The sequence below is a fragment of the Panthera uncia genome, chromosome C2 (genome assembly GCF_023721935.1).
Source record: "Panthera uncia isolate 11264 chromosome C2, Puncia_PCG_1.0, whole genome shotgun sequence".
In the NCBI taxonomy this organism is placed as follows: Eukaryota; Metazoa; Chordata; class Mammalia; order Carnivora; family Felidae; genus Panthera; species Panthera uncia.
This window is the reverse complement of record NC_064810.1, coordinates 152036794-152057398: the sequence shown is the minus strand read 5'-3', so window position 1 is coordinate 152057398 and position 20605 is coordinate 152036794. Positions and strand designations below refer to the sequence as shown.

The 20605-nt window shown below is 38.1% G+C and overlaps 1 long non-coding RNA gene across 1 annotated transcript in view; it reads right to left on the bottom strand.

Moving 5' to 3' along the window:
- The window catches only part of LOC125921455 (uncharacterized), a 76210-nt gene extending 62814 nt beyond the window's left edge, over nt 1–13396 (bottom strand). The window contains exon 1 of the long non-coding RNA XR_007457431.1: nt 13212–13396. This is a non-coding gene — a long non-coding RNA (uncharacterized LOC125921455). The remainder of the gene's footprint in view (nt 1–13211) is intronic.
- Between the last annotated feature and the right edge of the window lie 7209 nt (nt 13397–20605).

The window sequence follows — 20605 nt, the reverse complement described above, 5'->3', positions numbered from 1 at the left end:
TCTAATATCAATCCATCTTTAACCCCTTTTTTTTAAAAAAAAATATTTAATTTGAGAGAGAGAGAGAGAGGGAGAGAGAGGGAGGGAGGGAGAGAGAACATGAGTAGGGGAGGGGCACCTGGGTCTGACAAGCTGGGAGGGAGATCATGACCTGAGCTGAAATCAAGAGTCGGACACCTAACCGGCTGAGCCACCCAGATGTCCCATCCCCTTTAACCTTTCTAAAACCACTCTGTATCTATTTGTCTAATACAAACGCTATGCTTCACAGCTTGCAAACATAGGCTTTTATGGTCGTCACATTCTTCTCTTGCCAGTTCTAACGCTGGACCAGAACGTATGATGGTGAGTCCCACAGCTGGGATTTCCATGCAGCAGCCACAGCCCCGCCCACGGTAATAAGGCGGCATCACCCACAGAGGTGGTGATCCACATTGCCTATGACCAAATGCAGGGCATGGAAAAATGGCTCTGCAGGACCCAAGAAGTTTCCGCACCTACATTTGTTTTCTCTCCTAGGCCCCAACCAAGTTCATTCCCTGGTGGTCTTCTCCTTGTGAGCTACCCCCATTCCCCACAAATTCCTCTCCAGATGCCCCCACTAAGGAAGACCGAGTTGGCTCCTGTTTTGCTCTATTTCAGGTTATTATTTTTTTATGTTCTATTTCCTTTCCCTCTGTAATATCATAATCTGGTTGTACTTGGCTCATTTCACACTTGTACTTACTGTAATGAAAATAGACGTTACACAGTCTCGGAATCCCCATAATACTTTGGGGATCCGTTATGTGCTCCCCTAAACTTACTGGCTATGTGGTTTAGAGGTCTACCAAAGTAAGTCCATTTCATCATTTAGTATAATAGATTTCCTTTTTGATAATTATCACTCAACATCAAGAAGGAGAAATATCAGATCTTTCATGGAATATGTTGATTGTAACCTCAGCCCATTATCTGGCTTAAAGCTAGTGCCAAATTAAAATTATTCTTTAAGTAATTGTGCTTAATTTTCCCCCATTTAAGCCAAAAACCATTGCGGGGTTTAATTTGGTGTGAATAATGGCTTGAAAATTAACTTTTCTTTTTCAAAATGGTAAACCAGATTTCCCAATCTCATTTAATAAACACAGCATCTTTTACCAATGAATTGAAATGTCACCTTCAATTTATTAAAAATGTTAAAGCCATCTGAGCTTTTTTGGGGGTATTGGTATTCTGCTCACTTGATATATTTTACCAGCAACATTCTGGGACAATGCATTTCTCATCTCTTGAGCTTAATATCTGATATAATAAGTTAATCTTTGGCTTCTTTTTTATTAAAATATATGAATCTTATAACTTTCTTCACATTTTTACTTTGAATATTATAAGGTACCAGACGATATATCCATGGTATGAAAGTTAATATGATGAATTTTCCTCCTTGTTCCATATATGTAGAGAAGATATTAATGTGTTTTTTTTTAAACTTATAACACATTTAGGTATGCTTTCTAAAATCCTTTATTTTACAATATTTTAATTTCACTAGTTTAACTTAATTTTTTAAAGTTAGTTTAATTTAAAATGTTTACATTTTATTTAAAATATTTGTATTTTATCATTTTGTATATTTGATGGCAAAATGTAAGATTTTAATATAACCACATCACATATCTTTATATATATTTCCTTTGTTTTTCAGTTGACTATCTTAAACATTCACCACATTTTTTGTGGGTTTTCTAATTTTCCCTTTTTTTTGTAACATTTACACTTCTAATTTACTTTTCTTCAGTGAGAGTGGGAAATCTTGTCTTTATTTCTGAATTTAATGGGGACTTTTCTACATTTTAATGATTATATATGAAAGTGGTAAATATTTTAAAACATATAAAAGAAATATTTGATTCCTATTATAATATACACATTTATGTACACAAGTAAGTGTGTGTATATTCAATTATGCAAAAAATCTTCTTTTTTTTACATTTGTTGGAATGACTTTATTTTCTTTGTTATTTATTAGAAGAATTACATTGATCGATTTCTTAATGTCTGTCTTTCTAAGCATTCTTGAAATACTTTCTATGTTCTCATGGTACATTCTACTTTAATATTTTGCATTCCATTTACCGCTCTCTCTTTTTTTTATTTTTAAATGTATATTTAGAATGCGTTCTTCCTTTTTATTTGAGCAAACATCCAAGTCATACTCTTAACCTTTCTCAAAGAACTCCTTCTAAACTATTGTTATGGAGAATTTTATGATTCCCTATTAATCAATAGGACAAAGCATTCAAACGTTCCTTAGAGAATTAATTCGTGAGTTGACTGTAATTTTGTTCTTTTTGAAGGCTCATTGAAGGTAATTGAAGGAAAAACAAATCCAGGGTAGATGTATTATCTATCCCTGTTGGTCCTTTACGTTCAAGCCTTGTATTAAAATAGGTTATTAGAAACCAGCAGGCATTAACCATATTCTCCTGGCTTCCTGAGGATTGGCATTCAGTCACCATTTTGGTATAAGTAATATCCAGTTGACATGAATTCTTTTAGATATCAATAATAACAGTTTACAATAAGGCACAGCCTTTTGGAGAATAAATATGCATCATCTGAAAATGCAACTGAAAGCATTTTACATTTTATTAAAAACTGTGTAAGTACCCACATGTCATATTTTTACAGCACTTAGCATGATGAAACATTTTTATTCTCCAGATACGCTTGAGATTCCTTAAAGCTAAATCGGTATTCTTTATTTGTCAGATACTCAGGATCTGTATTCAACGTCAAGTTCAGTAACCAAATTCTTCCGTGTGGTTGCTGATGTCTATTTCACAACTTCACTCTGCTTTAATATTTAGTTAATTATATAATCTGTTTCAATTCACTTTTGAAAGCTAATGAAAATATCCCCAGGGGTATAAATTGGCAGTGTAGATGTGGTATAGACGTGGCAGTGTAGATTCCTACCCACTAACTGAATTCCAAATACTCAGAAAACAGTCATCATGTATATATATATACATATATATATATATATGTACACACATATATATGTATATACATATATACACATACAAATATACATATATATATATTATTAAGATATACATATATACATATATATACATATATATATTATTAAGATATATGCAATATATACATATATACACATACAAATATACATATATATATTATTAAGAACTATGTTATTTATAATGTTTGAAATATTATGGGAGAGTTGGCAATAAACTGAGATTTAGGTCTTGCTTTCAAGGGGCCTCAGATGACAATATGATAAATGTAATTAGATGTCAAGTTACATGATATAATCTCCAAGTACAGAAATATTTTGAAGGTCTGGGCTTGTCAGGGAAACTTCCACAGGGCAGGGAAGAATTCCGTTTGGCCACGAAGAAAATAAAATCGAATTCAGATAGGTAGAAGATATTCTTCGTAGCTGAAACCACTTAAGGAAAACAGTCTACGTGCTGTTTGCTTGACAGTGTGGACACGAAGGTGAATATATCTGAGTGAATTTCTAGTGATCTGAGGAACTGAGCCTTCCTCCTACGGCCGCCTCTGACAGACCATACTCTGCGATTCTAGTTCAAATAATGACTTTTTGGGTGTTGTTTTTTTTTGTAAGATTATTGTGTGCATCAAAGATCTTCCTCAGGCCATCTGCACGTACTGCAGGACTCAAAGTTCAAACTAACTTTGGTTTTAGTTTCACCTTAAAAAACAAACTTGGGGGTTAATTCTCCGAAGACTGGATCCTTCAGGTAATAATTTCCTCCTGCCAAATTTTAGCACTCAATGGAAAAGTGAGTTTTCTGTGCTGTTTCTGTGAGCATCCGTATCGGGTATGAGGTCCTGGGAAGCTCTAGAAATTTCATCTAGAGGAGGGCATGGCACAAAGAAGTAGAGGGAGCCAATATCAGCTAGACTTGGAATGGCTCCCAGTCGAGCTCCTGACTGCATTCCGTGTTGCTTATGATGGCACTTTTAGGCTTTCATGTAATATTTGTCCTTCCCCTATTGTCCCATTCTCCATGACAGATACCAAACAGGATAGGATCATTTGGAAGAAAGAATAAGTCTTTTGTTTCATAACCAAACATTAATCTGCAAATTACAGCGTTTGTTTTCTGTGTTGGCTCCATAAGGAATACCCTAATGGACTCATAATAGACCATCATTATCACATCAGCGAAAAGTAAGGTGCCTTCAGTAGGATAAACTATTATATTACAATTAAGTAAGTCCAGTGGACTCATTGGTACTTTCCCAAAATTATACCCAAATGCTTGATTATGAAAATCATTGAAAGGAGGGCCATAATTAAAATACCTCTCTGTCTCTAGCAAGGAGAAACATTTTTTTACAAAAAGCAATATGGTTTTCATATATAAACTTTTCTTTTTGTGATTCAAAAAGTATTCTCTTCTCAGGTGGGGAACAAACAATTTTGAGCACTTACTATGCATCAAGCATTTATAGACTGAAAGTGCAAATAAGACTAGAAACAAAGTACTTTTTGTAAAGGAGAGGTACTCCCAAGGGTGGCAGGTAAATGAACATTTACTGTTCCTTTGGGCATCCAGTTAGATAAGGAGGTGCAGGGTCCTGACAGATCCCACAGAACCTACAGAGGTTAGGAGATGTAGCTTTGAGAAGACATTCTAGAAAGAGCAGCGACTGAACTTTGTATATGAGGATGTGCAAGGATGTAATCAGGCAAAAACATATATGGTGATACAGTTTGCCGGTCCAGAGAGTGGACCCCAATGTCTTTCGGGCAGAGAGTGGACCCCAATGTCTTTCTTTTGAGAGTTTCAAAGTTACATGGGAAGGATGTGCCACAATAGGCTAGTAACAAGTACTCCGGGTGGTAAGTGAAGAGTGTCTCTGACATCTGGGCCAAGAGGCCCTGGAAAAACCAGACGGGAGTGTGTTGAAGACAAGGGTCCAGGCTAAGGAGGGAAACTACTCTGTGATCAATGGAGCTCACTGAAGGATTTTAAGCAGAAGAATGGCAAAATCAGATTTCTGTTCGGAAAAGCAGAGTCACCGTCCCTTTTTGAGCAGAATCTTTCCTCACTAATCTTTCAGGAAGTGGTGATTGACGCTCTAATTGCAATGAATCTCCCCGTAAGAGTGTTAGATTCTTTCCTACTGGTTCAAAACAATCTCATGGATATTCTGGCCTGATTTTTCTTAAACACGGCCGTGAATTCAGCTATGTTGCTGTGCTTTTATGCCTTCAACCTCAGGACTCTTGCTGTGTTTTCTGTGAGATCTATGAAAACCGCAGGATTTGCAACAGAAAGAAGAGTATTTCCAAACCTGAAATAAAATACTCACTGGACTTTTAAACCAAGGACTTTAAAACAGAATTGCCAAATTGCCTAGCACTCAAGATTAAAAGGAAAATACCCAGCCACTTCTTTCAAAATCTGTGAAGTGGCACATTTAATCAGACTTGTCTAGTACCTGGGCTTTTGAGAAGGTGTATTTCAGGCTCATACTTACTGATTCGACAATTTACAAATCACCTTTCGATAAAATACGAAGAGGCTGTGTTCTGCGGCCCTTGCTTGCTCTGTGTGTCCTTCACATCAAATAGTTCAAGTTGCTTATATAATGAGATGGCGCAGAGATTCTGTGATGCCGTATGATTTTACAACGAAAGTAAAAATAAGCCTCCAGCAGGATCATTCTTTTTCATCCCATTTTGCCAGCTATGCCAATTATGTTTCTAGAATACACAATGTGAGTATGGGTTTTCTTGGTCAGAGTTAATAATGTCCTTCCCAGACACAGTTACCGGGCATGTGTTGGTTTGTTGTTGTTGTTGTTGTTTTCTCTACTGAATCCTATATTCATGGAGCAGCATCTTCTGGACCCATCCCTTTCTATTTCAAACTCTCCTCAGTTGCTTTGATTACAACATCATTACAATTACACTTAAGAATAATTCCCCCCCGATGAGGAGGAGAGGATGGTCTTGTGCTGTGGGATTCAAAGTGTTTGAGATGGGGGCTCTAATGTTTTGCTTCCATTTTCTCCGTTATAGACAGGAATCAGCCTTTAAAACTCTAACATGTCTCAAATAAAGTTAGCATCCGAAGTTGCTAGAGTCTACGTTATGTATTGTCTGCTCTAGACCCTTTATACGTATCAACCTCCCCGATCCTTCCGGTGACACTGTGAGGTGCTATGACCAACACCTGCTGTTCTAACTGGAAGACAAACCTACGGTCGTTTTCTTTCTCTGAGATGTGGCATCTGTTGAAATGGTATATAAATTCACATTTGCACTACCGATGCGAGGTGGCAACGTTGGTTATGTGATCTTCATTTTACTGAGAAGCAATCTGAGATCATTCCCGTTGTACGGGTAAGAAACCCCACATTCACCGTCAACACGATCACGATGCCTTCTGAGGGTTCCACATCTGCCTGCCAAATCCCATTACTTGCCCTATGAAGGTGGGTCATATTGAAAGCAAACAACTATGAAATAGCACTGCGCATGTCACTATGTGACCCCTGCTAAATCCATATCTACTGCCAGATAAGATTTAAAAGCTAAATATTAGAAATGAATGTACTTTCTACTTCTCTAAACTTTTCCCCAAAAGTAAATTACTCAAGTCTCCCCATAGAATCTTTGTTTCACATACAACAGTCCCTGTGTTCCTAGATCTAAAAAATTAGACTCTTTATTTTTCCCTTCCGTTGTCTGAAACAAATTCATTCTTTCAATGCTTGTTCCTTGAATCTTTGGCCCTGGGTGCCTGGTGTTTTCTACCTACCGGGGGGAAGGAGGTACACCAATGAAAACAATTAGACAAACACCCTTTTCCTCACTTCCCTAAAAGGGAAGGAGGTGAATGACAATTAGCAAATAAGTAAGACACACAACAGATCACGCAGTGGTAAGTGTTAAGGAGAAAAATAAAAAAATAAGGAAGAGAATGAGAAGAGAGAATAATGGAGGGTGTCATTTGAAATCTGTTGATCAGTTTACATACCATCGGGGAAGTGACTTTGAGCAAAGACCCGAAGAAAATGAAGGATAAAGATACAGAAGTAGCTGGCAAAGAGCATTTGGGTAGTCTGGTGTGGCTACAGCAGAATGATCGAGGGCAAGAGTAAGGGTGGCTTAAATGGGAACCTACTGAAAGGTTTAGAGCACAGGAGTGACAGGACTTCAATTTGAAATGATCGTTCTGACTGTGAGTTGCGAACATACTGTAAAGGGACAAGAAGGACAATCTTTCAGATGGGGCTGCTGCAAACTCCAAGTGAGAGATGATGATCATCTCCAAGATGGAGAGATGACAAGGGTTAATTCTGGATCTACTTTGTGCAGAGAACAAGCATTATTATTATTATTATATGGGTAGTATATGGTACATTAGAGAACCAGAAAAATAAGGATGATATCAAATGTTGGGCATTAGCAGGTAAACGAGAAAAATAATAGAAAAGCATGTGTATAAAGGAATAACAGAAATTACCTTTGGAAAATAAGTAAATGAATTTTTGATGAATAAATGAACCAACTGGATTCAGGTTCAGACAGAACAGCCTAGAAAGGCAAATGGTTTTCTACAAGATAACATAAAAGTCACACGTTGATGAAGACGAGTACTATCTAGTTTTATATTCATGACAGCAGAGACTTCTAAGGCTAATTAGAAAATTATTTCAGGGGCGCCTGGGTGGCTCAGTTGGTTAAGCAGCCGACTTCGGCTCAGGTCACGGGTCACGATCTTGAGGTCCGTGAGTTCGAGCCCTGCGTGGGGCTCTGTGCTGACAGCTCAGAGCCTGGAGCCTGTTTCAGATTCTGTGTCTCCCTCTCTCTCTGCCCCTCCCCTGTTCATGCTCTGTCTCTCTCTGTCTCAAAAATAAATAAACGTTAAAAAAAATTTAAAAAAAAAAGAAAATTATTTCAGGTGCTTTTTTTTTAGTCCTATTTGCCAGTATACACTCTTCATCCACCAATATTTAGGATTTTTTCCTTTTTTTTTTTTTTTAAATTCAGCATGTGTTACCAAGTAGAAGAGTTGTGGTCTCATTTTTCAACAGGGCAACCTGCACATGTAATTTTAAACTGATTGGACCTAAGGCAAGAAGTTAACTTGGTTTGAAGGTCTTTCTTTCCCAGAGTGATAGCTCAGTGCATATATAAAACCTCTTATTTAATTCTTGGAAATTTCACAAGGCATGAATAGAATTAAATCAATTCGGATATAAGAATATACTTGGAAATTACAAAATTGGGTCATACTACACACAAAATGACCTAAGCATGAGATCAGCATTTAATACTTTGTGCACACACACACACACACACACACACACAGGGTATAGAACTATTTATTTGTGGGACACCTGGATGGCTCCGTCGGTAAAGTGGCTGACTCTTGATTTCGGCTCAGGTCATGATCTCAAGGTTTGTGAGATTGAGCCCCATGTCAAGTTCTGCGCTGACAGTATGGAGCCTGCTTGGGATTCTCTCTCTCCTTCTCTCTCTCTCTTTGCCCCTCCCCTGCTTGTTCTCTCTCTCTCTCTCTCTCTCTCTCTCAAAATAAATTTAAAAAATTATTTAAAGAGAATTATCTATGTGCAGTAAAATGCCCTGTGTCTTTTCTGAAGTCATTTTGTCAATTACAGGTTTAATAGATAGTGCAGGTTTTATCAGCTTCCTTTGGTATAGTTGGAAATCAAAGCTAAATAAAAGGACTTTTCCAAGGCCACCCATTAAGTGTGCTGCTGAGGAAAGACTTGAACCCCAAAGTTTTAGAGGCTAATTTTTCCCCTACCGTCACGTCTCCAGACATCTCCCCGATGTATTAATTATATAACCTCTAATTCTTTTTGTTAACACTCTCGTGAATTTGTTCCTCTCCTTTCTTAGCTCAGATATTTAAAACCTAGCTGGAAGCTCTTCATTGTGTTGGTTTTGTCTGGTCCAGTGGCCACGCTTGACCAGCAGATTTTCATTCAGGATTGGAGGCTTATGGTGGATAAGCACTCGGATTTTTATTGTCCTGAAGGTATTTTTGCCATTACCTGCTATCAACCCCTCATAGGCTAACACTTCACAGTCAGATTAAAATCTGCAGCATTTAGGGGCACCCGGGTGGCTCAGTGGGTTAAGCGTCCGACTTCAGCTCAGGTCATGATCTCACGGTCCCTGAGTTCGAGCCCCGCGTGAGGCTCTGTGCTGACAGCTCAGAGCCTGGAGCCTGCTTCGGATTCTGTGTCTCCCTCTCTCTCTGTGCCTCCCCTGCTCACTCTCTGTCTCAAAAATAAATAAAAACATTTAAAAAAATTTAAAAATCTGCAGCATTTAGTTTATTTTGACAGTCTTCATCGTAAATCATCAGGGCCACGTAGGTTACGCAAATGATTATAAAGAAGCTGCAATTCTGTATTCGCCATATCTTAGAATCCTTAAATGCTGTCTAACTCATGTTGACAGACCAAAAAAAAATTTCCTGATGGCTTCATCGGTTAGGTCTCTTTAGCTTCGTGATTTAATGTCCTGTGGTCTCCTTTTAATTTCCTTTTTCTTTGGTTATTCATGTGGAAAGGCCAAAATGCTATGAAAATATGCCATTGGGACTGTAATCGGTTCAGCTTTTTTTCCCATGCTCCGACAAGCCTTATGGGAGCAGACCCTCAGCTCACTGATGATAGAGATGTGACCCACATGCAGTGACTCACCAAGATTTTCAAAAACGCAATACGTTTGTTCGTACAATAAGCCTTTCATCTTATTAATAAACTTATGTGTCTTTGGTTACCGGGACTGTTCGAGAAATAAGTAGGAGTGCTCAGCGTGGAGGGATCATTCATGAAAATGAACCATGCACTGCACTGGGGAAGGGGCGTCATAGCGATGTGCCCTGGAATAGGTTGGGGTTTTAACGCTCAGCATTATTGAGAGGGAGTATCGAGCCACGGCGGACCACTCAGGCAGGGTTCTACCCTTGGGTAATGAACACAGAATTCTCTTCTTTTCCTTTCTTTCCTGAAATTTGTCACTGAGGTATTTTTAGCTCCGCAGGAGTAAGCGTCTCTGAGTGAGTGCCTCACACTCTATACTGTGGAAAATTCTATTTATTATTGATTCCGCTATGCATATTCTATGGAATATAAAACACTCTAAATTCTCTACTGGTGCCTTTGGCACAGTGGCGAAGAGAACTTTTTGAAAGGAAAACATTGCCTCATCTATAATAAATTAATAACAACTCAATATGTGGTTTTTAAAAGTAACTAAATACATTCCAGCTATTTTCGAAGGGATTTTAGGCTATATGCAAATACACAGCTCTAAAAATTTCAATTTGGGGATTAGCATTTTGATGCTTTCTCTCCCTTAGGTTATGCTTGCCCTACCTAAAGTGTTTGCAGTCTTTCTGGAATTTTGTATATGAACAGATAGGAAATAATTAACTCTCATTTGTCAAGTGTTTTAGAATTTGCAATTTGGTGTTTTGTTGTTTATACCCTTTTTCTCTTGCTAACTATGGAGAACAATCACAGGATGAGTTATTATTAGTCTGTGTTCCAGATGAAAAAATGGGATCTTTGGAAAGCTGTGGGTCTGGTCATGGAATGTGCTGGTTCACCCAGACTTGAAGTCCTCATTTATGTCCTAGCCCCCTCGAGATTTTTTTTTTTTTTTTTTTTTTGGCTCTAACTTTCCTCTTCCTAGTGCCTCCTGGCACAATCTCTTTAGATAGATACTTCATTCGGCCCATCTGTTTCTTCAACTCGCCTTCTGAAACTTTGCTGTTGGACTATTTCTGTGTCTCCTATTTGCACTTAGCTTCTGGAACCGCATCCCAAGTCTTTGGTCCTCAAAGTGAGTTAGACAGAAAAGCAGACACAAAGCAAGTAAAGAAAAAGTGTAGCTCTCGGTTTCCATAAGGTCTGTTTATCCTCAGAGTTAGAAAGACAAGTTGGAGCCATGGTTCCCGGGCCTGGATCTGCTGGGCAAGATGGGGTTCCAAAGCCTTGGGTTGCTGTCACTTTTTTGGCATCTGCCAGAGAGTCTTACCATTTGCAAGTCATATTAGCCGCTCTGGTTCTCATTCTCCTGATAGAAAATGTTGATAACAATCCCTCATTTTCTGACAAAGCTATTATGAGGAGCAAATGGTCTGTGAAAGTGAGTATTTTTTTTTCTTTGCTTTGTAAAGCTCTATGTAAGGATATATCGGCTCCTATAATTATCATTACCGTAGACCTCCTCAGAGCAATCAGTGACAACGGCTTACTGCTAATAATAATTTTTAAAAAATGAAGCCACAACAAATATTATGAAGGTATGAACCTCCAACAAGAAACTTACATATGGAACATTTAAGGTGTCTCTGTTTTCTTTAAAATGATTTCAGTTCAAATCTGCCCCTCCTCCCTCCAGATGGGTAGGATATACCAAAGGGCAAAGCCTTGAGACATGCGTAAATATTAGAGCGGTCTCTCTCATGATTGATCTATCTGGGTTTACAGCACTCAAGTACCTTCTGTCCCACCATAGTGAGATAGGTCAGGGGGCCATACTGTCTCCCTGTCAGGCTTGAGGGACAAGATTCTGTGAGATACCTGAAAATCTAAGCATCTTGGACCTCATTGTCCTAGACCCACCAGGCAGTTAACCCCAACAGGTCTTAACATCTCCCAGCGGGGTGCCCAGGTCCATTGATCTCTACGATTTCCCAACTTTTTACCAGAACTAGCACCCTCTTCCTCCCCAGACTTCTAAAAGATACCACCCTAAATTCTCTCCCTTAGAACTCCCACATCTCTTTAAGTATTCCATCCTTTTGAATCAGGTTCCATTTTGTTCTGTGATGGACACTGAGGAAAGGAAATAAAAAGGTTCTGACTACCTTTTCATAATGGTGGAAGAGAAAAATTATAGAGAAAATGAAAACAAACTAATAGGGCAGTAACTACATGTGTCATAAACGATTCAGGTAGAAATAGCTAAAGCACAAAATGAGGTTGTCTTACTGACATCCTGATTTGCAGGAAGGTTCTAACCAAGAAGTTGACTTGATGCTCTTTTACCAGACTTTCCTCAGATTTTCTGGTATGAAAAAGAGGTTTACATCACATGCAGTGATTTCAGCAGTGTGGGTGAAAAACTTCAGCATGGCGGAGAGAGAGAGAGAGAGAGAGAGAGACAGACAGACAGAAGGGAGGAGGGAGGAAAACACAGAGAAGACCAGATCAATAAACAGGGAAAATAGGTTTTGGTTAGTCTTCAGATAAGAGATGTTTGAGGAATGATTTTCTGTGGGAAAAAAAAAATTTCTTTCGCAATTGCAATCTCTCACTGAAATAATGAAGATGAAGTGCAAAGAAAAAGTAATGTGCAACCCAGGCAGCAATTCTCAGATATTTTAATTACAGTATTTATATTTTTTCTGATGATGAAAGTGACAAGGAGCCCTTGTAGAAAATATGGAATTTAAGCAAGAAAACCATCATTACTCATAATCTATTGCACACACATGCGTATGTAATAAAAATGGTTTTATCACGTAACTTTACACATATACAATTTGTTCCTGCCTTGGAAATTATTTGAATAGGTCACTTTAATGGTTTTAACATTCCTTTCTATAAACATAGCATAAGCTATTTAATTACTCTCCTTTTACTGGAGCTTTAAGTTGTTTCCATTTCTTTGATATTACAAATCATATGGAATTAAAAATCCATGTTCATAAATTTTGTGCTCCTTTTAGTCATTTCATTATAAAGATTTTAGGAAATTAAATTATTTAATCAAAGGAATAGATATATTTGTTACTCTTTGGTGACAATTTTTTATAATGGATGAATTTTAAAACTGATCTTAATCATTTCTTCCCAATTGGCCAAAACTTGTTTCATTCATTTATTTAATGATAGAAATCCACTTTATCCTCCAAAGGTAATCTTTATGAAGAACATGGAGACATCTGGAATTAGCCATGACTTACATTTACTCATGTTAGTCTTGTTGCCTGGTTTTATGAGTAAAATGGATAAGGAGGTACGAGGATTACTTCCTCCGACTTGGAATGAAATTCAGTGTTCTCTCACTTGCTACTAATGTGCTGACAGCATCGATCCCCAATCCCGATTCCTCTTGGAAATATGAGTTCCAGCAACAGACCAGCTAGCTTTCTGACACATACCAAATCTCACCGTACGTTGAAGCCTGGTTGATATGTCTTGAAATCCAGTATTTGAAAGTGAGAAACTGAGAGCTTGGAAAGTAGACATATAGGTCAGTTTACCCTCCATAGTTCAAGTCCAATGTCATGATTCTCCCCAAAAAGGCACAGGTACTAAGCATCAGCCTGTTAATTCACATAGGAAGAATTCCTAATAATGCCTCCTGTGTGATGTCATCTTGCTGGGGGCCCCCAGAAAGCCGCTTGAGACTCTCAGAGCTTCCTGTTCCATACAGGAAGTGAAAGAGTCGTTCTTAGCAGGTGGGACTCAACCGTAATAAAACTCAAAAGACTCTAAAAGTAAAGGAAAAGGCCAAAAAATATTCAATCCAAATTTTACTTCATGAACCAGAATCTGAAGCCTTTTTCTTCATGAGATTTATTTCCTGACCATTATATGCTGTCTTGAACCAGAGAAGAAATTGCACCTGCATGTTGTGGAAGATTCTCAGAAAAGCGTTGACTTGGTTGTCAAAATCATTTCACTTTAGACATATTTTGACTGTCCCCCAGCACTGTGGCCATAAGTTATTTAACCTCAAGGATTTCTTTATATGAAAACTGGTTGGAGTTACATCTTGTTGTGTGGATTCAGTATGGTAACAAACATGATAACGTTGTGAACTTTGCAAAATTCCAGAATATAAAAGTTATACTTTGGAGTAAGGGCCCAGCTCCCGGCCGTAAAACCTACGTGAGCTCTTTCAGGCTGGGCCATCTGCAATTACAGAGGCTTTCTGCCCGGCAGGTCTCAAGGAAGAAGACTATTCTCTATACCTCAAACTTGACCCACAGCCAGTGCACTGCAGTGTCTGAAGGGAGCCGTAGTCAAGGACTCAGGACCCTCTGGTGGCCATGAGCTTATGCATGTGTGTTTTCTTCAGTGTCCTTAGACCGTGCACTTCCTTTTGGGTACTTGTCCACCCCCAGCCCTCCACCATCTCTCTCTCCCTGGCCCCGAGGATGGGACTATTGATCCTTCTTTAGCCAGTGACCCTGTGGCTGAACTTGCCTGGCGGGTCAGACTACATACCCATCAGATGGGCTGCAGACCTCTCAGAGAGTGTGGTCTGCTTTAAAATGCTGGTTTAGATGCAGACTCGCATTCTCCTGGATTCTCGGTAAAATAGCAGAATTATATGAGTTTTTTTTCTTTTCTATTTTTTATATAATCATTGATCCATAACTCAATCACTGAGTCCAAGTAATTTCACGAATGGTGAGAATCTTTATGCAGGGTTTTTTTGGTTTCATTCTTTAGATGTTTTAGATGTTTCGATTGTCTTTCTGACGTGTTTTTCTTACCTGTTTCATCTTAATGTTTTTTTTTTTTTTTCTCTATGGTTTCATTTTAGTCTTGTCTTTATTAGCTTTGTTACTTGGTAGATTTCCCAATTAATCTTTACTTTCTGGGATTCCTTTCCTACTAAAAAATATTTTAATACAAAATATTGACCATCCATGTTTTAACCCATCAATGTGTTTTATTTTTTTTTTTTCCTCTAAAATGTATTTATTTATTTTGAGAGAGAGAGGAGAGGAGCGTGAGTGGGAAAGGAGCAGAGAGGAGAAAGATAATCCCAAGCAGTCTCCATGCTGTCACTGCAGAGCCCAATGCTGGGGCTTGAACTGTGATTTCATGACCTGAGCTGAAATCAAGGGTTGGATGCCAGATGCTTAACTGACTGAGCCACCCAGGTGCCCTGTATGTGTTTTCTCTCTGGTGTACGTCATATATATATATATATATATATATATATATATATATATATTTAAAATTTTTTTCTTTTTCATTAATGTGAAATTCATCTACTATAAAATAATCCATTTTTAAGTATATGATTTAGTGGCATTTAATATATTTACAGTCTCATGCCACTGTCACTTTATCTAAGCCATTTTCATCCCCCAAACCTTGTACCCATTAAACAGCCACCCTTCACACATTGTGTGACCTTTTCTATCTGGCATCTTTCACTCAACATAATGTTCTTGAGGTCCACCCACATTGTAGCATAGATTGGTACTTCTTTCCTATTTATGGCTGATTGATACTACATTGCATGAATATACCACCGTTGATTTATATATCCATTCAGCCATTAATGGACATTTGAGTGGTTTCCACCTTTTTTTTAATTTTTAATTTTTTTATGGTTATTTATTAATGAAAGAGAGAACACGAGTGGGGAGAGGGGCAGAGAGAGAGGAGGACAGAGGATCCAAAGTAAGCTCTATGCTGACAGCAGCCAGCCCGATGTGGGGCTCAGACTCAAGAACCATGAGATAATGACCTGAGCTGAAGTCGGATGCTCAACCGACTGAGCCACCCAGGCGCCCCTGCACCTTTTGGCTATTGTGAATAGTGCTCCTAAGAACACATACCTACGTGTATTAGTTCGAGTGTCTCTTTTCGACTCTTTTGGGTGGAATTGCTGGGTCATGTGGTTTTTCCGCACTTAACTTTTTAAGGAACTGACAAACATTTTTCCAGAGCAGCTGAACAGTTTTACACCCTCATCAGCAATGCCCAAGGTTTCTAACCCCCGGACCCCCGCATCTGCATGAACATCTTTTGTTTTCTGGTTTTCCTATTATCCCCATTCTAGTGGAGATGAAAAGGTACCTCAGTATGGTTTGGATTTGCAGTTCCCTAATGACTAACGGCATGATGTATCTTTTCAGGTGCTTGTCAGCCATTTATACACCTTCTTTGAAGAAATGCCCAATCAAGCCCTTTGTGAATTTTTGTTTGTTTGTTTGTTTTTAGCTTGGGTTGTTTGTCTTTTTGTTGTTGAGGTGTGTTCTTTAAATAATGAAGATACTGGAACTTATATGTGATTTTCAAATATCTCTTATATTCTGGAGGTTGGCTCTCCACTTTTGTGGTGATGTCCTTTGATGAACAACATATTCAATTTTGATTCAGTCCAGTTTATGTGTTTTCGTGGTAGTTGCTCTATCACAGACTCACTGTATTGTAATTTTCTTGGTTTTCTGGTACCATATCACCATATCACCATATCAAAACAACAGCCTGAGGGGTCTTGTGTGTTTTCACTTTAGATGTCCTTTTTCTATTTTTTTTTTTAAAGTTTACTTATTTTTATTTTTTGAGAGTGAGCGGGAGAGGACACAAATGGAGGAGGGGTAGAGAGAGGGAAAGAGAGAATCCCAAGCAGGCTCCGCACTGTGTCACCAATGTGAGATCATGACCTGAGCCAAAATCAAGAGTGGGACCCATCACCGACTGAGCCACCCAGATGCCCCTCTTTTTCTTATTTTCAAACGTAGCAGTCACATTTGTTTACTTATTTTCTCACTTATCTTTCCCACCTCTGATCTCTCTTCTCTTTTCATTTTAAACACTATGCTCTTTTTATGTTTATCTAACCAAAGCTAATGTACTTTTTTTCATTTTTAACTATTTGAAAGAATTATTTTAATCATAGTGTTTTGGGGGTCTGTGTTACAGAATAATTCATGGTGGGAAACTAGACCAACTCAAGTTTAAAGAAGGTCTTGAACTTAATTTCTCTTCCTATGACTGTTTTTTTTTTTTTTTTTCTCCTCTCCTTTCATGACTGGAGGTGACTTTCCTGGGTACTAAATGAGGGAGATAGGGAAGTGAGGGAGAAGGAAAGAAGAAAGTGAGTTAAATAGCCCAGTTCTAATAATGTGGTATCCAAAGAACTTTAGCCAATATATCTGAAAGCACTGAATTTATGACAATGTCCTTTGAATCTAAATTTAATCTTTAAAATACATTAGGGCAGCTGATTAGTTTAGAAGGACAGAAGGCAGTGTGGGACTAGAGTGGAACGGAATGGGCTTTTAAGCTAGAAGTGTCTTTGAAACCTGGCTCCGCTGTTTGAAGCCGTGGGCCCGGCCACAGACACACACACACTTTCTTAACCTTTCCCGCCCTCAATTCTCTCAGCCATGTTTTTGTTTTTCCCTCAGCTGTGGCATTTTATAAGGACAGAATAAAATAATAATTGTGAGGCTCTGCATGTGGTAAATAGCCACCAAATGTTAATTCCATTTTATTATTTTATGATTCTTATTGCAAATGGAAAGATCACTGTATAATGTGATAATCATAACTTGGTCGAGGTCAGACATACTTATATTAGATTTCTCTAAGATTCAGACATAAAACTTCTAAATGCAAAATATTTAACTCACTGAACACCACAGCAAAGCATAGGGTAACCCCCAAAAAAAGCACTTACACATGGCATGACCTAATAAATTTCCCTCATCATTTCAGACAACTCAAAGCCGTTTTCTCTGTACTTCGTCTTCATTTTTGGGTGAAAAATCTGGAAGCTTTTAAAAACAGAATTAGGAAAGTAAACACTCGGGGTGCCTGGCTGGCCCAGCCGGTAGAGCATGAGACTCTTGATCTCTGGGTTGTGAGTTTGAGCCCCACGTTGGGTGTAGAGATTGCTTAAAAGTAAAATCTTAAAGAGAAAAGAAAAGACAAGACTCTTAGAACTCACTTTAAGATATAGGAGGCAAGGAAAGCAAGCACAGAGAGGCAAGAGCTATCAGAGTGGGGAATTAAAGGTGGCTGGTGTCATAAAATATTAAAACATGGCTTAATCAGAAGTGAGATATGTAAGCGGGCTTAATTAGAAATACATATTATTATTTGACTTTAAAGTATAAAATGAAAAATTAAAGCAATCTTATAGGATACGTAATCAGTGAGGAATAATATGTTGTAAAATGAGTCTGATGTTGTAATTGGTGTATGCAATTAAAATTAATTAATTTTAGTTAGCATACATACATGCAAATATGAAATCAACAAATTTTAAATATTAAACTCATAATTATAGTGACACTATGAAGAAGCAAGATAGTACTCTGTGACATTTAGTCCCCTTCAGCTATAATATGCTGTTTCTGACCAAATCAGGGAGGTATTCTGTCTACAGGATCTTTGGGCAATTGTGATTATGTGAGGTATAGCCACTCCTAATTTTTTAAATTAAAATTCACAGTGATGTTTTGCCTATGTCAAATTTTCTTTCCTATCACATCTTAGATGAAAAAAGGACTTAATTTTAATTAACACATCATTTCAGGTACTCTAATATTAATGTTCACTAAGCTCTTTATAAGATTCATTAACAATCATTTTGTGAGGAAAAAACCCAGGAGGCAGATATAAAGTTGGGAGGCTATTTTTTAGTGATTTCACTATTGACTTTACAAAATACTAAAGACAGAACTACAATGCTTCAGGAGTCCATAGTCAGGTAGGAGTAAAATCATTCTAAGAGGTAAGAAGAGTGAGAGGAAGAGAAAGGGAGAGAGTGAGAGAGTATCTATCTATATCTATCTATCTATCTATCTATCTATCATCTATCTATCTATCATCTATCTATCTATCATCTATTGCTTCTGAAATATTTTACTTGTTGCAAGACTCCATCTTCTTGGCTCTCTCCAGGTTAATATTTGCCGCTGGTTCAGTGGTAAAACCTGGTGCTCGCAGCTAATGCCCCACAAGTTCCCCTGTGCCTTGTGAAGGATTGAGCAGAAGCTTCTCTCCGAAGGCAAACTCATGACATATGCCATCAACTTCAGCCACTTCTCCCCCCGCTGCAGCCTCTCTGAAAGATACCAGAAGGTGGAGATGGGCAAACGGAAAGAGGGGGAGACAAACAAGGGGAGGGAACTCAAGGAGAGACAGCATGATTGGTGGGGTCTTCTCAAACGGTTCTCTTGTCTTCAAGATTAGATTACTAGATAATAAGAGGCATCAGTTGAATTCCACAGCTGCTTGGCAGTCAGCCTCCATGGTGAATTCAGGTTCTTCCTCGGGGTTATTGACTTTCTGTTGACCAATGAGCTCTTCATAACTCCAAATAGAGAGAACGAGGGGGCAAAATGACTTTCTCTCATGCCTTATTCAATAACCAGATGTTTCTGTAGACCACCACAATTCCCCTGATGACATGGTAAATGATTTGTGTTTTTAAAAATATGTATGTATGTATTTCTTTTCTTACTTACATACTTATTATGAAGTTGTACTTATGTTGGCCTGTCTCTTCATGCATATTTTTAGCAGGTACCTCTTGGGTCAGACTCATTCCATTTGGGTCCCTCTACATCTTATCCATGACTTTCCCTCATGGATTTGGAAGGCTGTCGCAGCCTTGGTGTCTTCCTTTGCCCCTGGTATAGAATTTTGGTTCAGAATCCCTGAGTTTCTGTAACTCACTTTCCCCTTACCTAGAAAGGAGAAGAATTTGGACCACATGGTTTTAAGAAAAGCAATAACAACAATAGCAACAACAACAAACCGTGGAATAGTTTCCCAGACCCAACGTCAAAAAATAGGGATACAACCAGTGTTCCTATGGGATACAAGGTCGTCTGAAATAAACACAGAGGGACTGTCTTCTTGGAGCTTTCTTCGTGACATTATAATATGGTTCTCCAGAAAAACAGAACTGATAGATGTGTGTAGACATGTTCATGTACACGTGTGTGTGTATATAGATAGATGGCATACAGGTAGAGATATAGATACATCATTACATGCAGATAGAGATACAGATGCTGTCAAAATCTCAGAAAGATTTTGCCTGACACACAAAGTTAATCTAAAACTTAACCAGAAGGGTAAAGGAACCAGAATAACAAAAGTTCTAAAAGTAAAAATGGGAGAGAAAAGCGTTACCTGATTTCAAGCCTTAGCGTAGGGCTACAATAATCACGACTGTGTGGTTGGAGGGATAGACACCTTGGCCAACGGAAAAAATAGAGAAGGCAAAAATAACAAAAGTACGAATAACTTTTAGTTTTTAACGGCTTCCTTGAGATATAGCACACAACGCAGCCCTTCACCCATTTAAAATATGTAGTACAATGATTTTTAGTATAATCACAGACATTTACAAGGATCGCCACAATGGATTACCCAAAAAGAAACCTTATACTCTTTAGCTATCACCTTGTAACATTCCACATCCCTTAACTACCAGCCCTCAGCAACCACTTTCTGTCTCCTTAGACTTGCCTAATTTAAACACTCCACCTAAATGGAACGAGATATCACATGACTAGTTTCTTTCACTTAGCACAATTTTCTTCAATTATTCACGTTGTAGCATGTATCAATATTTAAATTTTTATGGCCAAATAATACTTCACTGTACAGATGTACCACATTTTTTCCCTATTCACCAGTTGATGAACATTTGGATTTTACAGCCGAGTTCTAAAAACAATTCAATGCAGGAAGGATAATCTCTTCAACAATGATACTGAAACTGTTGGATATCCATAGTCAAAAAATAATTAACTTCATTCCAAACTTCACAACTGACATG